The sequence below is a fragment of the Candoia aspera genome, chromosome 2 (assembly GCF_035149785.1).
Source record: "Candoia aspera isolate rCanAsp1 chromosome 2, rCanAsp1.hap2, whole genome shotgun sequence".
NCBI classification, from domain to species: Eukaryota; Metazoa; Chordata; class Lepidosauria; order Squamata; family Boidae; genus Candoia; species Candoia aspera.
Genome location: NC_086154.1, coordinates 49,560,697 through 49,581,001, shown reverse-complemented (window position 1 = coordinate 49,581,001; position 20,305 = coordinate 49,560,697).

The window sequence follows — 20,305 nt, the reverse complement described above, 5'->3', positions numbered from 1 at the left end:
CTTCTTGCACAATTTAGGATCAGACTAAAGAGATTAGGGAAGACCCACAGATCAGCTAGATATGAGCTCACTAATATTCCTAAGGAATATGCAGTGGAGGTGAAGAATAAATTTAAGGGACTGGACTTAGTAGATAGGGTCCTGGAAGAACTCTGGACAGAAGTTTGCAACATTGTTCAGGAAGCAGCAACAAAATACATCCGAAAGAAAGGAAAAACCAAGAAGGCAAAATGGCTGTCTGCTGAGACACTAGCCCAAGAAAGAAGGAAAGCAAAAGGCAACTATTGATAGGGGGAGATATGCCCAATTAAATGCAAAATTCCAGAGTTTAGCCAGAAGAGATAAGGAATTATTTTTAAACAAGCAATGCGGGGAAGTGGAAGAAGACAATAGAATAGGAAGGACAAGAGACCTTGTTAATATGTTTTCTACTACAGATTAAGGTTACTATGATAACTAATCATTTTGGCCTGGTGAAGAGGTTGAATTTAATTGTCCCCTTTTCAATTGTTAATTTTTGCACCTGGGGGGAAGAACTTCTCTGGACTTGTTTTAGTTTCAGTTTCCCTTCTGTGTAGGCATGTAGAGAGTTAAGCAGCTCTCACTGAGAGCCTGTAAGAATGCAGAAGCTTTTAAATATGTTTTGCTTTCTGTAAATAAAATTATTTTTATAGAAATGCCTGGTGTGTGACTTTTCTGATCTCTCCTGGGCCAAAGGCTTTCCTAGCAATCTGCCAACAGACCTCTTCCAGAAAATTGGAAACATCAGAGGTAAATTCCAGGCAAAAATGGGTATGATCAAAAAGAAAGATGGCAAGGACCTAACAGAAGAAGAAGAGATCAAGAAAAGGTGGCAAGAATATACAGACAACCTGTATAGGAAAGATAACAATATCGGGGATAGCTTTGACGGTGTGGTCAGTGAGCTAGAGCCAGACATCCTGAAAAGTGAGGTTGAATGGGCCTTAAGAAGCATTGCTAATAACAAGGCAGCAGGAGACGACGGCATCCCAGCTGAACTGTTCAAAATCTTGCAAGATGATGCTGTCAAGCTAATGCATGCTATATGCCAGCAAATTTGGAAAACACAAGAATGGCCATCAGATTGGAAAAAATCAACTTATATCCCCATACCAAAAAAGGGAAACACTAAAGAATATTCAAACTATTGAACAATGGCACTCATTTCACATGCCAGTAAGGTAATGCTCAAGATCCTGCAAGGTAGACTTCAGCAATTCATGGAGCGAGAATTGCCAGATGTACAAGCTGGGTTTAAAAAAGGCAGAGGAACTAGGGACCAAATTGCCAATATCCGCTGGATAATGGATAAAGCCAGGGAGTTTCAGAAAAACATCTATTTCTGTTTTCTTGACTATTCTAAAGCCTTTGACTGTGTGGACCAGAACAAATTGTGGCAAGTTCTTAGCGGTATGGGGATACAAAGTCATCTTGTATGCCTCCTGAAGAATCTGTATAACGACGAAGTAGCAACAGTAAGAACAGATCACGGAACAACGGACTGGTTTAAGATTGGGAAAGGAGTACGGCAGGGCTGTATACTCTCACCCTACCTATTCAGCTTGTACGCAGAACACATCATGCGACATGCTGGGCTTGAGGAATCCAAGGCTGGAGTTAAAATCGCTGGAGGAAACATTAACAATCTCAGATACGCAGATGATACCACCTTGATGACTGAACGCGAAAAGGAACTGAGGAGCCTTATGATGAAGGTGAAAGAAGAAAGTGCAAAAGCTGGCCTGCAGCTAAACCTCAAAAAAACCAAGATTATGGCAACCAGCTTGATTGATAACTGGCAAATAGAGGGAGAAAATGTAGAAGCAGTGTGAAAGACTTTGTATTTCTAGGTGTGAAGATTACTGCAGATGCTGACTGCAGTCAGGAAATCAGAAGACGCTTAATCCTTGGGAGAAGAGCAATGACAAATCTCAGTAAAATAGTTAAGAGCGGAGACATCACACTGAGAACAAAGGTCCGCATAGTTAAAGCAGTGGTGTTCCCTGTAGTAACATATGGCTGCGAGAGCTGGACCATAAGGAAGGCTGAGAGAAGGAAGATCGATGCTTTTGAACTGTGGTGCTGGAGGAAAATTCTGAGAGTACCTTGGACTGCAAGAAGATCAAACCAGTCCATCCTCCAGGAAATAAAGCCAGACTGCTCACTTGAGGGAATGATATTAAAGGCAAAACTGAAATACCTTGGCCACATAATGAGAAGACAGGACACCCTGGAGAAGATGCTGATGCTAGCGAGAGTGGAAGGCAAAAGGAAGAGGGGCCGACCAAGGGCAAGGTGGATGGATGATATTCTAGAGGTGACGGACTTGTCCCTGGGGGAGCTGGGGGTGTTGATGACTGACAGGAAGCTCTGGCGTGGGCTGGTCCATGAAGTCACGAAGAGTCGGAAGCGACTAAACCAATAAACAACAACAACATTAAGAAACTGGAATGCCTTTCTCCACATAATGATAAGAATATAAGAATAGCATTGCTGAATCAAGCCAAGGCACTTTGTTTCTTAGAGTGGCTAGCGCGATGTCTCTCAAGAGGTGTATACTTACCCCTCTGTTGTAGATGTTTCCTGCAACTGGTATATTGTCCTTGACCTGAATTTTTAAGACTGATAATCCTTGAATATATCTAATCCCCTTTTCAAGACACCCAGATTCATGGCCATCATCACATCTTGTAATGTCCTCTACAGGTCTGTTATGCTCTGGTCAGAAGATAGGTCAGAATAGGAAGAATTCAGAGAGATTTTTAAAAAAACTGTTTTAAATTGATTTCTGAATTATTTTTAGTTGCCTTATTTAAACAAACTTTCTCAATACCCACCAGATAACCAGATTTTGAGTGTTGCTAGAAACATCATTAATGTTCTAATGCTTTTCATTCTAACTAGGTAAGCTTGAATTTATAAAACAAGTCATATGAAGACAAACCATGTGATCTAAGTGCTCTTAACCTTTGTTCTGGTCCAGAAACTTTGTTTAATGTAATTTATCATTGCTGGCTGCTAACTGGAACCAGATGTTGGAATTATATCTCATCAGGACTTCCATTAGTTCTGATTGATTTCTAATTTAAGATGTTGGTGATAACTTCAAAGTCATAGATGGTATGGAATGAGGCTAACTCAGCCATTACCTGCTTTCAACTCAGCCTGCCAATAAACGCCCCCTCCTTTTTGAACTGAAGCAGGTGATGACACAAGAAAGGTCTTCTCAAATAGAGGCACCCAGTTTTCGGAATGGTCCTTTCAAGGAGGTTTGCCCGGTGCACACCTTAAATACGTTTATTTTTACAGCCTTAACAGAGTTCTACTCCCTTTGAAAGCATTTGAGTATTCCAAACAAAAACCTGGGATCAATAATTGGATGTTGGGATGAGCCACTCAGTTCCATGGCTTAGTCTTGATGCATGCCAGTTCAAACTTTCTGGCTTCAGGTATATTCCTATTCAGATATTCATATATTTTGTTCTCACCTATATTTCTGTTTGTATGCATGTGTGTATTTTTAAGAAGGCAAATCAGTGTGGAGAGCAACCTGATTTTGAAAAGTGGCTCATAAATACACAAATACACAAACAAGATCGGGAATAACAAAAGTCAGTGAGTATCTACATTCTGTGTGAATTCGCTCCTAAGTTTGTTTGTTTGTGTGTGTGTGTGCATGCATGCCAGTTTGGTGTAGTGGTTAAGGCTAGAAACTGGGAGACTGTGAGTTCTAGTCCCACCTTAGGCACAAAGCCTGCTGGATGACCTTGGGCCAGTCACTTTCTCTCAGCCCTAAGAAGGAGGCAATGGCAAGCCACTTCCGAAAAACCTTGCCAAGAAAACTGCAGGGACTTGCCCAGGCAGTCTCCAAGAATCAGACATGATTGAAAGGATTAAAAAAAAATTATATATGTATGTATGTATATATGTGCATGTGTCTGTATAGGCGTTGTAGCTTCCACTACATTGTCCAATTTCCTCTCACATAATGTGCAAATACCTCTAACACTGATATTTTTTAACACTGAAATTGTGTTTGAAAATCTTGCATGTTTGTTCCAGCAATGCACAATCATGTGCTTATTTGCTTTTTTTTTTACTCTAACAATTTCAGTTGTCAACCAGTTAATACAAATGCCAGCCTATTCCCTTGACAGCAGTAGAAACTTACACTATGAGAAATAAAGCCTACCTGGTGTACACTCTTATGTTTATGTGCAATTAGCAAATGCAAAGCAAAAGTAGCTTAACAGGAGAACAAATTGTTGCGGTAAGAATGCACTCATCCACAGGACGTTCAGGAGCAGGTGAGTAATCTTTCAAAAATATTTGCAATCTGTTTTATAAGCACAAATGCTGGTAAGGAAAAGCCAGGGGAGGGGAAGGGGGAGGGGGTGCAAGGTTTTTATCGTAACATTTTATTATTTGTACTTGACAACAGGGGCCAGAAATAATTATGTGTATAGTTTTTGTTTAAATGGGGCACCAGAGAATGAAAATACCTCTTAATTTGTCACTCAGAATGTAGATCTTAATTGCAGTGCTATAATGTGCCATTAGCAACACCCCGTGCCACGATAATGAAATGCTGGGCTCACCAAAGAAAAATGGTGGTCTCAAGAAGGGACGGCTGAAAACTGTACCAGAGTTTGCACAATGGAAAGTATAACTACTCTAGATACTGTGCTTTTAGAAAATAAATTGGCCTTAATCAAGCTAGCAGTGGAGGAGCAATGTGTTGGGCATGCTATGAATTTTCTAAAAGCCAAACAAACAGTTCCATTATATCTTCAGTTGTGGATTTACTAAATTTATGAAATTTCCCAAATGCCATACTTCAGTCTTTTCATTAAAAGCAGTATATGCACTGGAGCCAGAAGGATGAAGTGCTGGTGAAAAAGCATCTTTATCCTAATTGCCATTCAGCAATTTTCAGATTTCCTGGACAATTAATACTGATACCAGAATAAATTAAGCCAGGGTGTTGTATTATCTATGTGTGTTTAAAATTAAATATTCTCTTAAAACTGGATTTATTCAGATAATCCATGTTTTTAAACCATTCTTTGCTTAATAAGACATGTCTTCATTCACCCATAATTCTAAGCCATAAAACATGGTTTGTAAATCCCAGTAGTTGGGTTCATGCATCTCATTAAACCAAAACCATGTTAAGTCTCTGTCTAAAGTTTGGACCAATCACTAGTGTCAGACTTACACATGCATCCCTCATTGCTCTCCTTTCCTCTCCCCCCTCTCTTCATTGCCCAGATATTGGCTTTGGTGCTTCATTTCTGAATTCATTCAAGAAGAACCTTTCGTCATGTGTCATCCAGGGAGTTCTGATGTAAGGTGCCTTAGCTACAGGGCTGCAACTGGGGGGGACAAGCGGGGCATGTGCCCCAGGTGCTGTGCTGGGGGGGCGCCAAAATGGTCATGGAATCCATGTTTGCCCTGGGTGACACAGACCCTAGTTGCAGGCCTGCTTAGCTAACCAGGATAACAACACATGATCCAATTAGGATCTAATCCAGAGTTACCTTCTTCAGGAGGATGCCATGATTATTAGTACTGGAAGCTGCTGAGAACTCCAGAAGTAACAAAATCACAGTTCTGCCTCTTTCCCAGCAAAGTCATTCTTTAGAGTAGAGCAGGAGTTTTGATGTCAAACCATTTCTAAAAATTGATTGGAAACGACTGAGAAAATAAATTTAACCCAAGCACGCTTAGTGTTGCCTGGTAATGTTCTAATAAGCAATGATATGACAATAGGGAAAAATCCTTCAATGTGCATGCTGACGTGGGCATTGCTGATTTTCAAAGATATAAAATGGATAAGCTGGTTTATTTATTTATTTATTAATCAAATTTATCACTGCCCATCTCCCCGGAGAAGGGACACTGGGCTGTTTACAATAAAACAAAGATAAAAACCATATAAAACTATAGAATAAATATAATACATAATAAAATATAAACATGGTGGGAATCTGATGGCTAAAGGTTCTCTATAACCCACAAGCCAAACAGGGCCACTCTAAGGAATCAGCCAACCCCAGAAATGACTATTTTGTCACCATGCCTGGGAAGCCATCCTCCCTTCCCAGGCATGGTGACAAAACCAGGTCTTTAATTGTTTTCTGAAGTCCTGGAGGGAGGGGGCCAACCTCACTTCTGGGGGAAGGGTGTTCCAAAGGGCAGGAGCTGTTGCAGAGAAGGCCCGCCTCCTGGACCCCACCAGATGGAATTCTCTTGCAGACAGGGTCCATAACATGCCTTGTCTGCATGATCGGGTGGGACGGGTTGATGTGATGGGGGTGAGGAGGTCCCTTAGGTAACCTGGACCCATGCCATGTAGGGCTTTAAAGGTGATAACCAACACCTTGAATTGGACCTGGAAGCAAACTGGAAACCAATGCAGCTTGCAGAGCAAAGGAGTAATATGTGCTGATCTTGAGGCACATAAGATCACCCGAGTGGCTGCATTTTGCACCAGCTGTAGCTTCTGGATACTCTTCAAGTGTAGCCCCATGTAGAGCACATATGGGAGATGGGACAGAAGGGGTGATTGATTGTTCCAAGTAGTATTTTTGGTGGGGATAATATTTGTGGAGCATTGTCTGTGCCAGAGGTAATTGCTTCATGCTAAGAATAGAGAGATATTGAGAAAGGGCTTCCCACTGGTGAAAAGTGGGAAACAGTTAATGTCTGGAGTGGGGCTGAAGAGCATAACCTAAAAGCATCAGTACATGGAAGCCTGTGAAACTTACTCCTTTGAGGTGCAACAGCCAACACTTGGCAAAGGAGGACAAGCAAATGAGCAGGAACTCTGCTGTCCTTGATGGTGGGAGAGACCAAGTTCTGCCCAAGAAGCAGGAAAGTATAAGAACCATGGGCACAAGGGATGGGGTAGAAACCCTGAACCACTGCAACCTAGGACTTGTGCTTGACACCTCCATCCTGCAAGAAAGCCTGGAGCCCCTATACTAAAGACATAGACTGTTGTGAACTGAATTGTAATCAGTGTGCCTATGCAATAAAAATCACCTTACAAGGTGTCTACTATACCTTCATCTCCAAAAGGCTTCCTGTCCTAACTGAAAAGCCCTGACTCTCCCATAACACCTGCTTCATTTAGCCATTTTTATTTGGAAGAAAGAGAAGCCACCTGGGCTCCAGTTTAGAACGTGCTGTCATCTCAATCAGGGTGTCACCTCAGTGCTGATTTCCCAACAAAGATCAGTACTGTATTGATTACTGGGAACAAGTATCTTATCTGGATTAATGGTACAATCAAGATCAACACTTAGCATGGCTGCCCATCCTTCAGTAAAATTATCAAATCTTAGAAAGTTTCTTGTATATCTGGAAAAGGTACAGAAAAGATAATAAAAAGTGGTAGGGGACCAGAGCAACACAACAAAGAAAGGCCACTGCTTTGGGAACCTTTCAGTGCACAGCAAAATGCTAACGATACTTAGGCCTGGAGTACCAAGTTATATTTTGATATTACAGTTTGGAAATCTTGGATTATTTGAATATAATTGTTCTGCTATGACTGTGAAAGAGAACAAAGTCAGCACAGGCATTTGATGGCAGGTGCTTTAGTAGCCACAAAATAAAGGTTCATGTCAGCTACTCACCTTGTAATATGAAACTTCACACTTGATCAGTTACAAAGCCAAAAGGGGACAAGCAGAAATAAAACATGTCCTTTCCAGCCAGGGCAAAGCTATCATTTGCAATGTGCATTGTAATTATTTATAGTTAATTATCCCAGTGGTGAATTTCAGGCATCAAAGACAGGGCATTTTGTCTCCTTGGCTGAAAAGAAAAGGAAAAAAAAAAAGTGGGGGGGATCTATGTCTTAGTTGATCCGTATTTCCAAAATTTAGATGGCTAACAAAATTGAATGCTTAGCCGAAAAAGCAGCTATAACTAGACATTGTCATTATTCTGCTTAGTAATCCACTGCTGGCTGCACAAAATTTGTATATATAAAAAAAATCACCCACATGGGATAGATAGCTTTTATTTTCAGTTTCTTGCATGTTAATTTTTCTATGAGTTTCTACACTCTCTTGAAATATTTGTGGTATTAAAATGGATCAATATTCAATATTATAGGTAACTAAACTAAACAAATGTAATTCCCAGAACTAATAAAATGAAGAACAGGAAGAAGAAACCTTTCTGGAGTCTTAAATCTTGAGAACACTGAGTACTATGTGATATATCTACAAACTGACACATCATAAAAGCAGTACAGTCACATTCACATGTAACATTAAATAATACTTCAGCATTTCAAGGACAAGGACAGAAGGACTGTCAAGAGAAATCTGCAAGCATTTGCTTCCAGTTCTGATTAACTGAACTTTTCTTGTGTTGTCCAGAATCAACAAATTGTACTTGATGATAATTATAACAGAAATAGCCACTCTTTATGAAATGAACTAACCATAATGAAGAGTAACCACGGTTTATAGTTTGGATATACAGCAAAACTGCACTTAGCTTGGGCATATAGCTAAACTGCAGTTAGGTAATGGAAACTTCCTATCTCCTCATTGGAGATGTGGCAGGGATTGTGTGCAAGTGCTCTGAACAAGCATTTTTTGTTCAGCATTAGACATAAAGGCATCTAATACTGATTCCACTTTGGCTCTTTTCAAAGGATCTATTTTTGTGATGGATAAAAGCAGGTATAATATGGCTCTTATATTAGAATGATTTTCTTTTTTTCCTGCTTAATCAATTACTCTTCAAAAATATGTCCAGATACATTTTGGGCATAGTTTGTTCCATACTGAACTAAAAGGTGAAAACAATAACAATAAGCAGGAAGCATGTAATCCATGGATCATCCAGTGTCTTTTAACACAATATATTTGCAAGGGACTGCCAGTGTTTTTGGAAGAGTTTTAGGGAAAGTTTGGGATATTGAACTCTTTTCCCATTAGCCATTTCCACAATCAAAATCCCTCCTGATAGTTGTTTTATTTTCTTGGTTGGAGTATACGTAATCACAGTAATGCCACATGGATCATGACATCCTGGTGCAAATTATGCAAGTTACGTAATTTGCATCAGTACTTTGACTGTTTCAAATTACGTGATTTGCATCATTTGAACCATGATGCAATAATGTGTGGGAAGTCAAGTCACCTTCCCCCCACCCCTGGGTGCATGTGATGGTAAGTGGAATATAGACCAATTGTCTTTTGCTCCATAGATTCCATAAAATTGTCAGATTGCTTGTAGAGCTGTTCTTCTGTGGTTTGGATCTTACTCTTCTGATAGAACTTACTTTGGAAGGAGGGCTATTCTTTCTGTGATTAGTGTTGTAATGTTTTCATTACATGTGTAGAGCTAAGATAGTATTGTTAGACTATTGCATATAATACAGACTGTTGCTTTATATCATAATCAAGGGTGTCCTAATTATGATAAAAAGCAAGCAGAGCTTTGATCCCACCATCATGGCTGCCATTTTGACTTTTTTGACCACACCCCCTGGACACCCCTGATCACAATGTATTATGTACGTAGTAATAATAGCTCATGCAAGTATCAGGTTTTTTAAAAAAAATTATGCAAGCCGTACCATGCCAATTAGCCTGCCGTCTGAGAAAAGCAAATGGTCAGAAGGTGGTGTACTTGATCTTTAATAAGAACTTACTTTTTAAACCTTTGAACAGTTGGAGTAGAGCATTTTTCTGCATTGCTTTAGCACAACTGCTCTGTAGACTCCCTGCTGGACAGTTTGGAGTCTGCTGTGCTCCCATTTCCTTATCCCTGCTATTTCTGTCTTAAATGAGGTGCAGGAGAAATATTTCAAAACACTGATGGGATTTTGCAAGATTAATATATTTTAGATGGTCTGCTATTCTTGCATTGTCATTAGTTTCTGCTCTAAATGAAACAGCTGCAGTCATTTGGATGCTTCCCCACTAGAGCCTATGGTCAAATCTTGCATTGCATTGAATATTGAACTGATTCATACAAAATATTACTGCCTTTGATTTGATTCAATATTTTTCATCTTTGAATCTTAAATTTGAATAAATCTTGGCTGATTTGCATATCCCTATTAGAAGTGCATATAGCTAGCCTAAGTGATGCCAAAATCTTGAAATATGTTGGAATATCACTATGCTCTTTCATACTTGTAGTCTGATGTCACATGCAAGCATGTAAGGGTCAGAGTTCGCATCATGATGTTGCAACGTATTTCATCATTTCCCACCCCACCCATGGACACCCTTACTCCCAAGGGCATCCATAGAAGAGGAGAAGTAAAGCCCCATCTCTTTTTTATACAGCTCATATGTGTAAGGTAATGGGGAAGGACTTTGATCACTTGGTTGCAGCTGCCATCTTGACTGTTTTGACTCCTCATGGTAGATGGCCCTGCATACCCTGATCCTTTACTTCTGTAACGCTCCTTATTCATTTTCACAGAATCGAGACATTGCAATACTGGAAGGAATCATGGAGATCATTTAATTTGGCTCCTATCATGATTATAGGAGCAGCAGTGTAGGATGCAGCATCTGTGAGAATTGTCTGTTTAGTCTAGGAGAAATTACCCTACCTCATATTCTTTTGTCAGAGAACTCTTATTATAATATTTCCCCCCCTCAAATTTAGACATTAAAATTTGGGGTTCTCCTTCTCTACAACTTCCATCATTCTGGTCCTTGTGTTAGTGGTCCAGATGGTTTGAGAAGATAACATGTCAATTTCTTCCATGTTTTCAATTCATGTTTGCAGCCAGGAATAGCTAAGACAGCCACGGTTCATGGCAGAAGGTCCTTCTATGTCTTTTTACCAATACCATTGCAATTTTTTCCTGAAGTTTGTTGCTTTGGTAAAAATGTACATTGTAGCTAAGAGACAGCCAGTATGAGAGAGTGGTTAAAGTACTGGGCTACGAGTGGGAAGACTTGGGTTCTGGTCTTCCCTTAGGCATGGAAGACAGTTGGGTGGCTTGTGCCAGTCACTTTATCTTGGACCTAATCATCATCAGCCTCTGCAACAAGCCGGCTTTGTTGCATGATAAGCTTTGCTGTAAGAACTAGGTGAGTACATTGCAAAAACAATCCAGCCCTGCAACCATGTGGGACAAATGCTAAGAAAAAAACAGCCAGCCTCAAAAAGCTAAGGTCAGACCTGATTAGTATTTGGATGGGAATACTGGGGCTATAGGCTAGACTTGACAGTGGAGAAAACATCCTTGAAGAAGGCAGTGGCAATCTACTTCTGTATAGTTGCTAAAGAATTTGTATGGATAGATCCATGAAATCACCAGGAGTTGAATTTGACCTGAAGGAGACATAGAATGGTGCTTCCGAGCACAGACAGAAATGGAAACATAGCACCTGCCTGCATCTCTTTAAAGCAGCTGCATTATGTCCTGGAATTGCAAGGCTGCTCTTTACATCTGCCAAGGGATCTCAAGAAAAGAGTCACAGATGCTGAAGCACCTTTTTAGAACTGAGTCTCAAGCAGATAAACTCACACCCAGATTCAGAAGCAACTTCTTCAGTTGTTGTTCATGCCGCTTTTTTTTTTCTTGTGTGGGACATATACTGTATGTATATGGGTTGCCTTCAAAATTACATTTTGTGTTTTGTATCTTGTGTTCAAATGTGGCCAGAAATGGTGTGTGTGTGTGGAGGGGAATCATTCTTTAATAAGATGTAATAATCTCCCTCTTTAATAATTCAGTCTCTCTGATCTACTCCTTGAAGCTGGTTCAAGGCCCTCGTGTGTTTTGCTGGGCTTTACTTCACCTGCAATCGGAGCAGAATGCCTTCAGGCCTTGCACACACAATGTGCAGAAGGCCTTGGGAAGGTCCCAAAGTAACCCCATCAAGGCTCCAAGCCACTGCTTTGCAGTTTCAAGGAGTATGTTCAGAGAGTGCTTTCCACCTTGTTGGATGATTTACATATGTCTAGAATGTATTGAGCCTCATATATGTCTATTCTCTCTTTTGCTTCAGTGACACAAGAGTCTCTAACAATACCTCCTTACCTGCACGCACACACACACACACACTACATATATATTAGACTTTTGAGGTCGGTTAGGCCAGGCAACCCAAGGATTACAGGAATGCTACTTTATTGTTCATCAAGGCTATCTCTGCATTCTTCCACAACTGTGGAGTCCTTGGTGCTCTCTGAGCCTTGTTGTTTTCTTGCAGACATTTCATTGCCAGACTAGGCAACATCTTCAATGCTAGAAGGGAGTGGGGTTTGGTCTCAGTTTATATACTGTGGCTTGCCCTGTTTGTGCTGGTGGGGGTGTTGTTCTCTCCTTGGGAGTTATTTGATTGGGCTGTAGTTTGCTGCTTGGTTGATTGCCTGAGTTAATAGTTCCTCGATCAGGATATATTGTGCTGTTTGATGGCTCATCTGGTGTTAATCCTAGTGTTGATTTTTGCATATCTGGGTGTTGATTGCTGGCAAGGGAGTGTACTGGTCTTTTGGCTTTTCTATTGTCTCTTTGGAATGGTATGTAAATGTTGTTTACCTCTGTGTGTCTGTTGATGGCTGCTTGGTCTGAGTGCCAGGCTTCCAGGAATTCTCTGGCATTTTTGGATTTGGCTTGGTTTAGGATGCTCACAGTTTCCCAGTTGAAACTATGGTTGAGTCTGTCCATGTGTTGTGAGATTAAGGAGTTCTCATCTCAAACAACAGCCCAATCAAAGAACTCCCAAGGAGAGAACAACACCCCCACCAACACAAGCAGGGCAAGCCACGGTATATAAACTGAGAGCAAGGCCCACTCCCTCTTCACACTGAAGATCTTGCCTAGTCGGGCAATGAAACGTCTGCAAGAAAACAGCAAGGCTCAGAGAGCATCAGGGACTCCACAGTTCAATCCTGAGCTACAAATATTTGCTTCGATTGGTCTTCCACAACTTATGAGCACCCATGTGAGTAGCCTAATTTTGTGGCCTTCGAATGTGCTGTGACTAAATCTACCCAAATTTCCAACCACTGGAACTACTGACCATGATGACTAAGGTTTATGGAAACTAAAGTCCAGCACATCTGGGTGAGATCGGGTTGATGAATGTTGATTTAGATAAAACAGCATTGGATAGCCAGGAGTACAATATAAACAGGGTAAGGTCTTCAGTCCTGAGAATCGCAATTGCTGTTTAGAGGCTGGGATCTGAGTAGATGCCTGCACACTTGTACATACATTCCTCTCCTCACTCTCCTCTTCTTCCTTTTTATTTATTTATTCATTTAATCTTATTTATACTGTATTACATCAATTTTTGTTAACATTCAAAGCAGTGAACAGAACTGAACCCCCCTCCCCCGAAAAACAGAATATAAAAAGAGTGAGATACAGATTTAAATCAACACTAAAACAAATACTGTACTAAGAAGGAGTTTAGCATATGGCTTCAGGCACCAGGCTAGAAACCAGGAGACTGAGACCTAGTCCCGCCTTGGGCATGAAGCCAGCTGGGTGACCTTGGGCCAGTCACTCCCTCTCAGCCCTAGGAAGGAGGCAATGGCAAATCACTTCTGGAAATCCTTGCCAAGAAAACTGCAGGGATTAATCCAGGCAGTCACCGGGAGCCAAGACTGACTCAAAGGAACCAACCAAAGAAACAAACAAACAAAAAACAAAGACTAGAATCATCTACTTCAGCAAAGGATCGTTACCTTGCCGTGGTGCTGGAGCTTGAGCACCTCAATGATGCCATGAGCTAAACCGTGAAGGGCCACCCAAGATGGGAAGGTCGTGACAGAGAGGTCAGACTAAATGCGATCCCTGGGGAAGGTAATGGCAACCCATCCCAGTATTCTTGCCGTGAAAACTAAATGGATCAGTACAACCAGGGATATGTCGGTATACCATCGGAAGATGAGACCCCCAGGTCGGAAGATGGTCAAAATGCTACTGGGGAGGAACAGAGGATGAGTTCAACTAGCCCCAGACGTGATGATGCAGCTAGCTCAAAGCCGAAAGGACGGCTAGCAGCCGACGGTGCTGGTGGTGAACGGCGAATCCGATCTTCTAAGGATCAACACACCATTGGAACCTGGAATGTAAGATCTATGAGCCAGGGCAAATTGGATGTGGTTATTGGTGAGGTGTCAAGATTAAAGATCGACATTTTGGGTGTCAGTGAACTGAAATGGATAGGAAAGGGCCACTTCACATCAAAGGACCACCAGATCTACTACTGCGGACAAGAGGACCACAGAAGAAATGGAGTAGCCTTCATAATTAATCGTAAAGTGGCTAAAGCAGTGCTTGGATACAATCCCAAAAACGACAGAATGATCTCAATTCGAATTCAGGGCAAGCCATCTAACATCACAGTGATCCAAATATACGCCCCAACCACAGATGCTGAAGAAGCTGAAGTAGAGCAGTTCTGTGAGGATCTGCAGCACCTACTGGACAACATGCCTAAAAGAGATGTTATTTTCATCATGGGAGACTGGAATGCTAAGGTGGGCAGTCAAATGACACCTCGAATTACAGGTAATCATGGTCTGGGAGAACAAAACAAAGCAGGACATAGGCTGATAGAATTTTGCCAAGACAACTCACTCTGCATAACAAACACTCTCTTCCAACAACCTAAGAGATGGCTTTATACATGTACTTCACCAGATGGACAACACCAAAACCAGATTGACTACATCCTTTGCAGCCAAAGGTGGCAGACATCTATACAGTCGGTAAAAACAAGACCTGGAGCTGACTGTAGTTCAGATCACAAACTCTTCTTGCACAATTTAGTTTCAGACTAAAGAGATTAGGGAAGAGCTACAGATCAGCTAGATATGAGCTCACTAATATTCCTAAGGAATATGCAGTGAAGGTGAAGAATAGATTTAAGGGACTGGACTTAGTAGATAGGGTACTGGAAGAACTCTGGACAGAAGTTTGCAACATTGTTCAGGAGGCGGCAACAAAATACATCCCAAAGAAAGAGAAAACCAAGAAGGCAAAATGGCTGTCTGCTGAGACACTAGAAGTAGCCCAAGAAAGAAGGAAAGCAAAAGGCAACTATTGATAGGGGGAGATATGCCCAATTAAATGCAAAATTCCAGAGTTTAGCCAGAAGAGATAAGGAATTATTTTTAAACAAGCAATGCGGGGAAGTGGAAGAAGACAATAGAATAAGAAGGACAAGAGGCCGCTTCCAGAAAATTAGAAACATCGGAGGTAAATTCCAGGCAAAAATGGGTATGATCAAAAAGGAAGATGGCAAGGACCTAACAGAAGAAGAAGAGATCAAGAAAAGGTGGCAAGAATATACAGAAGACCTGTATAGGAAGGATAACAATATTGGGGATAGCTTTGATGGTGTGGTCAGTGAGCTAGAGCCAGACATCCTGAAGACTGAGGTTGAATGGGCCCTAAGAAGCATTGCTAATAACAAGGCAGCAGAAGATGATGGTATCCCAGCTGAACTGTTCAAAATCTTGCAAGATGATGCTGTCAAGCTAATGCATGCTATATGCCAGCAAATTTGGAAAACACAAGAATGGCCATCAGATTGGAAAAAATCAACTTATATCCCCATACCAAAAAAGGGAAACACTAAAGAATGTTCAAACTATTGAACAGTGGCACTCATTTCACATGCCAGTAAGGTAATGCTCAAGATCCTGCAAGGTAGACTTCAGCAATTCATGGAGCGAGAATTGCCAGATGTACAAGCTGGGTTTAGAAAAGGTAGAGGAACTAGGGACCAAATTGCCAATATCCGCTGGATAATGGAAAAAGCCAGGGAGTTTCAGAAAAACATCTATTTCTGTTTTCTTGACTATTCTAAAGCCTTTGACTTTGTGGACCAGAACAAATTGTGGCAAGTTCTTAGCGGTATGGGGATACAAAGTCATCTTGTATGCCTCCTGAAGAATCTGTATAACGACGAAGTAGCAACAGTAAGAACAGACCACAGAACAACGGATTGGTTTAAGATTGGGAAAGGAGTGCGGCAGGGCTGTATACTCTCACCCTACCTATTCAGCTTGTACGCAGAACACATCATGCGACATGCTGGGCTTGAGGAATCCAAGGCTGGAGTTAAAATCGCTGGAAGAAACATTAACAATCTCAGATATGCAGAGGATACCACTTTGATGGCTGAAAGCAAAGAGGAACTGAGGAGCCTTATGATGAAGGTGAAAGAAGAAAGTGCAAAAGCTGGCTTGCAGCTAAACCTCAAAAAAACCAAGATTATGGCAACCAGCTTGATTGATAACCGGCAAATAGAGGGAGAAAATGTAGAAGCAGTGAAAGACTTTGTATTTCTAGGTGCGAAAATTACTGCAGATGCTGACTGCAGTCAGGAAATTAGAAGACGCTTAATCCTTGGGAGAAGAGCAATGACAAATCTCAATAAAATAGTTAAGAGCAGAGACATCACACTGACAACAAAGGTCCACATAGTTAAAGCAATGGTGTTCCCCGTAGTAACATATGGCTGCAAGAGCTGGACCATAAGGAAGGCTGAGAGAAGGAAGATCGATGCTTTTGAACTGTGGTGCTGGAGGAAAATTCTGAGAGTGCCTTGGACTGCAAGAAGATCAAACCAGTCCATCCTCCAGGAAATAAAGCCAGACTGCTCACTTGAGGGAATGATATTAAAGGCAAAACTGAAATACTTTGGCCACATAATGAGAAGACAGGACACCCTGGAGAAGATGCTGATGCTGGGGAGAGTGGAAGGCAAAAGGAAGAGGGGCCGACCAAGGGCAAGGTGGATGGATGATATTCTAGAGGTGACGGACTCGTCCCTGGGGGAGCTGGGGGTGTTGACGACCGACAGGAAGCTCTGGCGTGGGCTGGTCCATGAAGTCACGAAGAGTCGGAATCGACTAAACAAATAAACAACAACAAGAATCATCTAAGAATTAAAGGCCTGGCAAAAGATATACATCTTCTCAGAGTTCCTAGGCACTGTGAGGACAGAAGCCAAACGTGACTTTTTGGGAGTGTTTCAATTACTTGGAGCAAAGCAGTAGAAGGCCCTCCCCCATGTGCTAGAAAGATAAACCTGACAGCAGGGAAATATTCAAGAGTCTCCCCTGCTGATTTTAATCCTGAGAGTGGGTGTCTTTTAACCCTTTGGTTTGGCATATAATTGTACATATCTCAAGTGAGGATTTATTAATAAATAATGTCTGCATCCTTTAAGAGGGGAACCACATCCCTCCTATAAGGAGACATCAATCACTTCCCTTATCCATGAGGCCAGTCCTGTCCTGACCAATTTTATCAGCTACAAGGAGCATGGGTTGAGTAAGCAGGGGCTGGACCTCAGCACTCCGCATACCCTGTCTACATCCTCAAGATCTACAAGCTGAAAAAAAAAATCCAAAACAATACTGCAAGTAATTGATGAGGTTATATGCCATTGATTTGCCCCTACTCTGTAGTCCAAATGCAGAAGTATCTAATCAACTCTGTTAAGAGAGAATGATGCAAATTATTCACAGTGTGTTACTGCTTTTTTTTCAGCTTCCTCCCTCTACCATCTTGGTGGAGGAGATGAAAAATAGTACAGAAGAGTTATACCAGCTTCTTCTGTGTAGGGATGCAGCTGCTCACCTGTTACAGAGTAGAAATTCAGACAGATGGTCCATACTCCCTATACAATCTCATCCATCCTGTGAGTTCCTCTACTTGTAGTCCAGCTGATGTTCCATCCCCTTCATCCCTCTCAGCTTCCTAGTGATCCAAAGCACAAAGAGCAGAGACAGTACAAAGAAGCACTGAGGTACTTTTGTGTGGGTGGGGGGTGGGGAAAGACATTCTTTTGGATAATCACTATATGCATCTTCATGGACTTAGTACATAGCCAGGTGATAATCACCTAATTCCATTGCCCCATCTAATCTATTTTGTAGTACTTTTATCATGGTTCATGATACTATATCTATGAAAAACCTTTAACAGTTAGAAGATATAAATATGCGTGTAATGTGTATGTATGCATAAATATACACAGATCTCATGGGCCAAGGAAGGATTTTTTCCATAAAATTAATAGGGCAGTCACGTAGTCATTTTGTTTTACACTTATAATGTGTTTAAGAATCTATAAATGTATCCAATATCTTTTTTGCGTGTGATCTGTAGATGAGGCTAGTAAAGTTACAGTAATTTAACCTGCAGCTTTTCCTTGCATGTCAGTCTTGCAAATCTGGGACTTTATCTGACTTTATATTTTTGTTTGTTGGTTGGTTGGTTTATTTGCTCAATTTATATGGCCGCCCATCTCAGGTTCATGACTCTGGGCAGCTAACAACATTAAAAGAACAACATAAAAAACAGAAAGAACAGAAGACAACACACATAGAAACATCAGCCAGGGTAAAAACAAATTCATCAATCACAAATCAGCATAACCAACATCTGGGCTCAGCCACACCTCCTGACCCCAGAGACGAAACCACATCTTTAAGGCCTTATGAAAGGCTGACAGGGTCAGGGCCAATCTAATCTCTGGGGGAATGACATTCCAGAGGGCAGGTGCCATGACAGAAAAGCCTTTCTTCCTGGGCTCCACCAGATGCCATTCCTTAGCAGATGGAACCCAGGGACCAGGCCTCTACTGCAGAACCTAATGGGACAGGTAGACATAATCAGGGAGAGGCTGGCCCTCAAATAATGTAAACATCCTTGGCTTTCCTCCCTAAAGAAATCACACTTGTTTCTTGTCCATAACTACCTAGTTTTGAAAATAACAACATTCTCTGAAGGTGAATAGATTTGGGAGTTGGATTGGGCTTCCTGTTACAGGAGACAGGCAGTCCCGCCTCCTGGGTTAATGTTGTGGAAAATGGGGGGAAAGGGTAATCCTCAATGAATAGCTTCAGCAGAAATAGCCAACACTCACTGGAATACAAGGTGGGGAAAAAACGGCTTTCTTTCCTTTGAGTTCAATCACTAGACCAAGGTCTTCCTGCTCTGTCTAGAAATGAAACAAAAGGGGAGGAGAATAATTGGATCTTTAGAACTGTGCCTTTTTTCCCTAATATTCCAGCTGATCTCTGTGTGCATGGCCCAGCCCTCGTGGTGGAGAGAAGTTGAATGTGAAGAAGTATCTGAGGTGCCAGCCCTGCCCTAGATGGCTTTCTGCCAGGGAGTTCTATATAGTGTTTCTCATCCTAGGCAATTCAAAGATGTGTGGACTTCAACTTCCAGAATTCCCCAGCCAGCATGCACATCTCAAAGTTGCCACAGCTGAGAAACACTGCTTTATATAATTGGCTGGAAATTCCTTTTGCTGAAAATTTCTATTAGCTGATTATTGTTAACTTAGCAGTTTCTACAGGACTTTTCTGCCCAAAGGAAGCCAAAGTAAGAGTGACCTCAAGGTTTTGAGAAGAATGGAGCAAGGAAACTATTGTGTGATCAGAAACCTGCAGGTCATTTCCTCTGCCAGCAAGAGCCTAGACTCATTTTATTATTTATTAATTGGATTTAATTAATGGCTTTTCAATCAGGAGCTCAAGACGGCATACATAGCACTTCATCAGTGGAAATACCAAAATAAACTAGGATTAAATTGTCAGCAACGATTAAGGGCACACAATTCAATTAAACATTTGATCTCTCTCTCTCTCTCTCTCTCTCTCTCTCTCTCTCTCTCTCTCTTTCTTTCTTTCTTTCTTTCTTTGGAAGAGCCCTAAAGGAGAAGCTTTTTTTCTATTTGGGCCTAAGGAGGAGACTTTACTGATTGAACGGCATCCATTGTATTTATCAAGTGCACAAAAACATACCCAAAGAGAAAGGAAGAGAAAAATGTTTATCAGGATCAGAACAAAGAAGGCAAATAATGAAGACAATGAATGGATGGTCCCCCCACTAGCATTTGAAAGTTCCTGCATAAGCACTGCACCCCTAGGTTCCCCTGCTGTCCTCATTAGGCAACTAATTTTCTTCTGGCTTAGTTATGGCACAGCTCAAATAGCATAACATTTGTTTTGCATTTTACGATGCTCAAATTGGAGACCCAGCTTTTTCCAGTTTGCTGGGATGCTTCCCTTATCTTGCCTCCTGCTGCCTGAACTTGGAGTTCTTTAATAGATTTTAAAGGGAACCTTAACTGAACATAATCTTTCTAATTAGTTTCTAGTCAACTTCACCATCTCTGAAAAAAATTATATGTTTGAGTTTAATTGCTCATGTAAGCTGCTTGTACTGACCTCTTGCTTTATCTTGACTCCCGGACTCTGAGCCATTTCTCTCAAGCCCCCCACTGCACGCACAGAGAAGCTC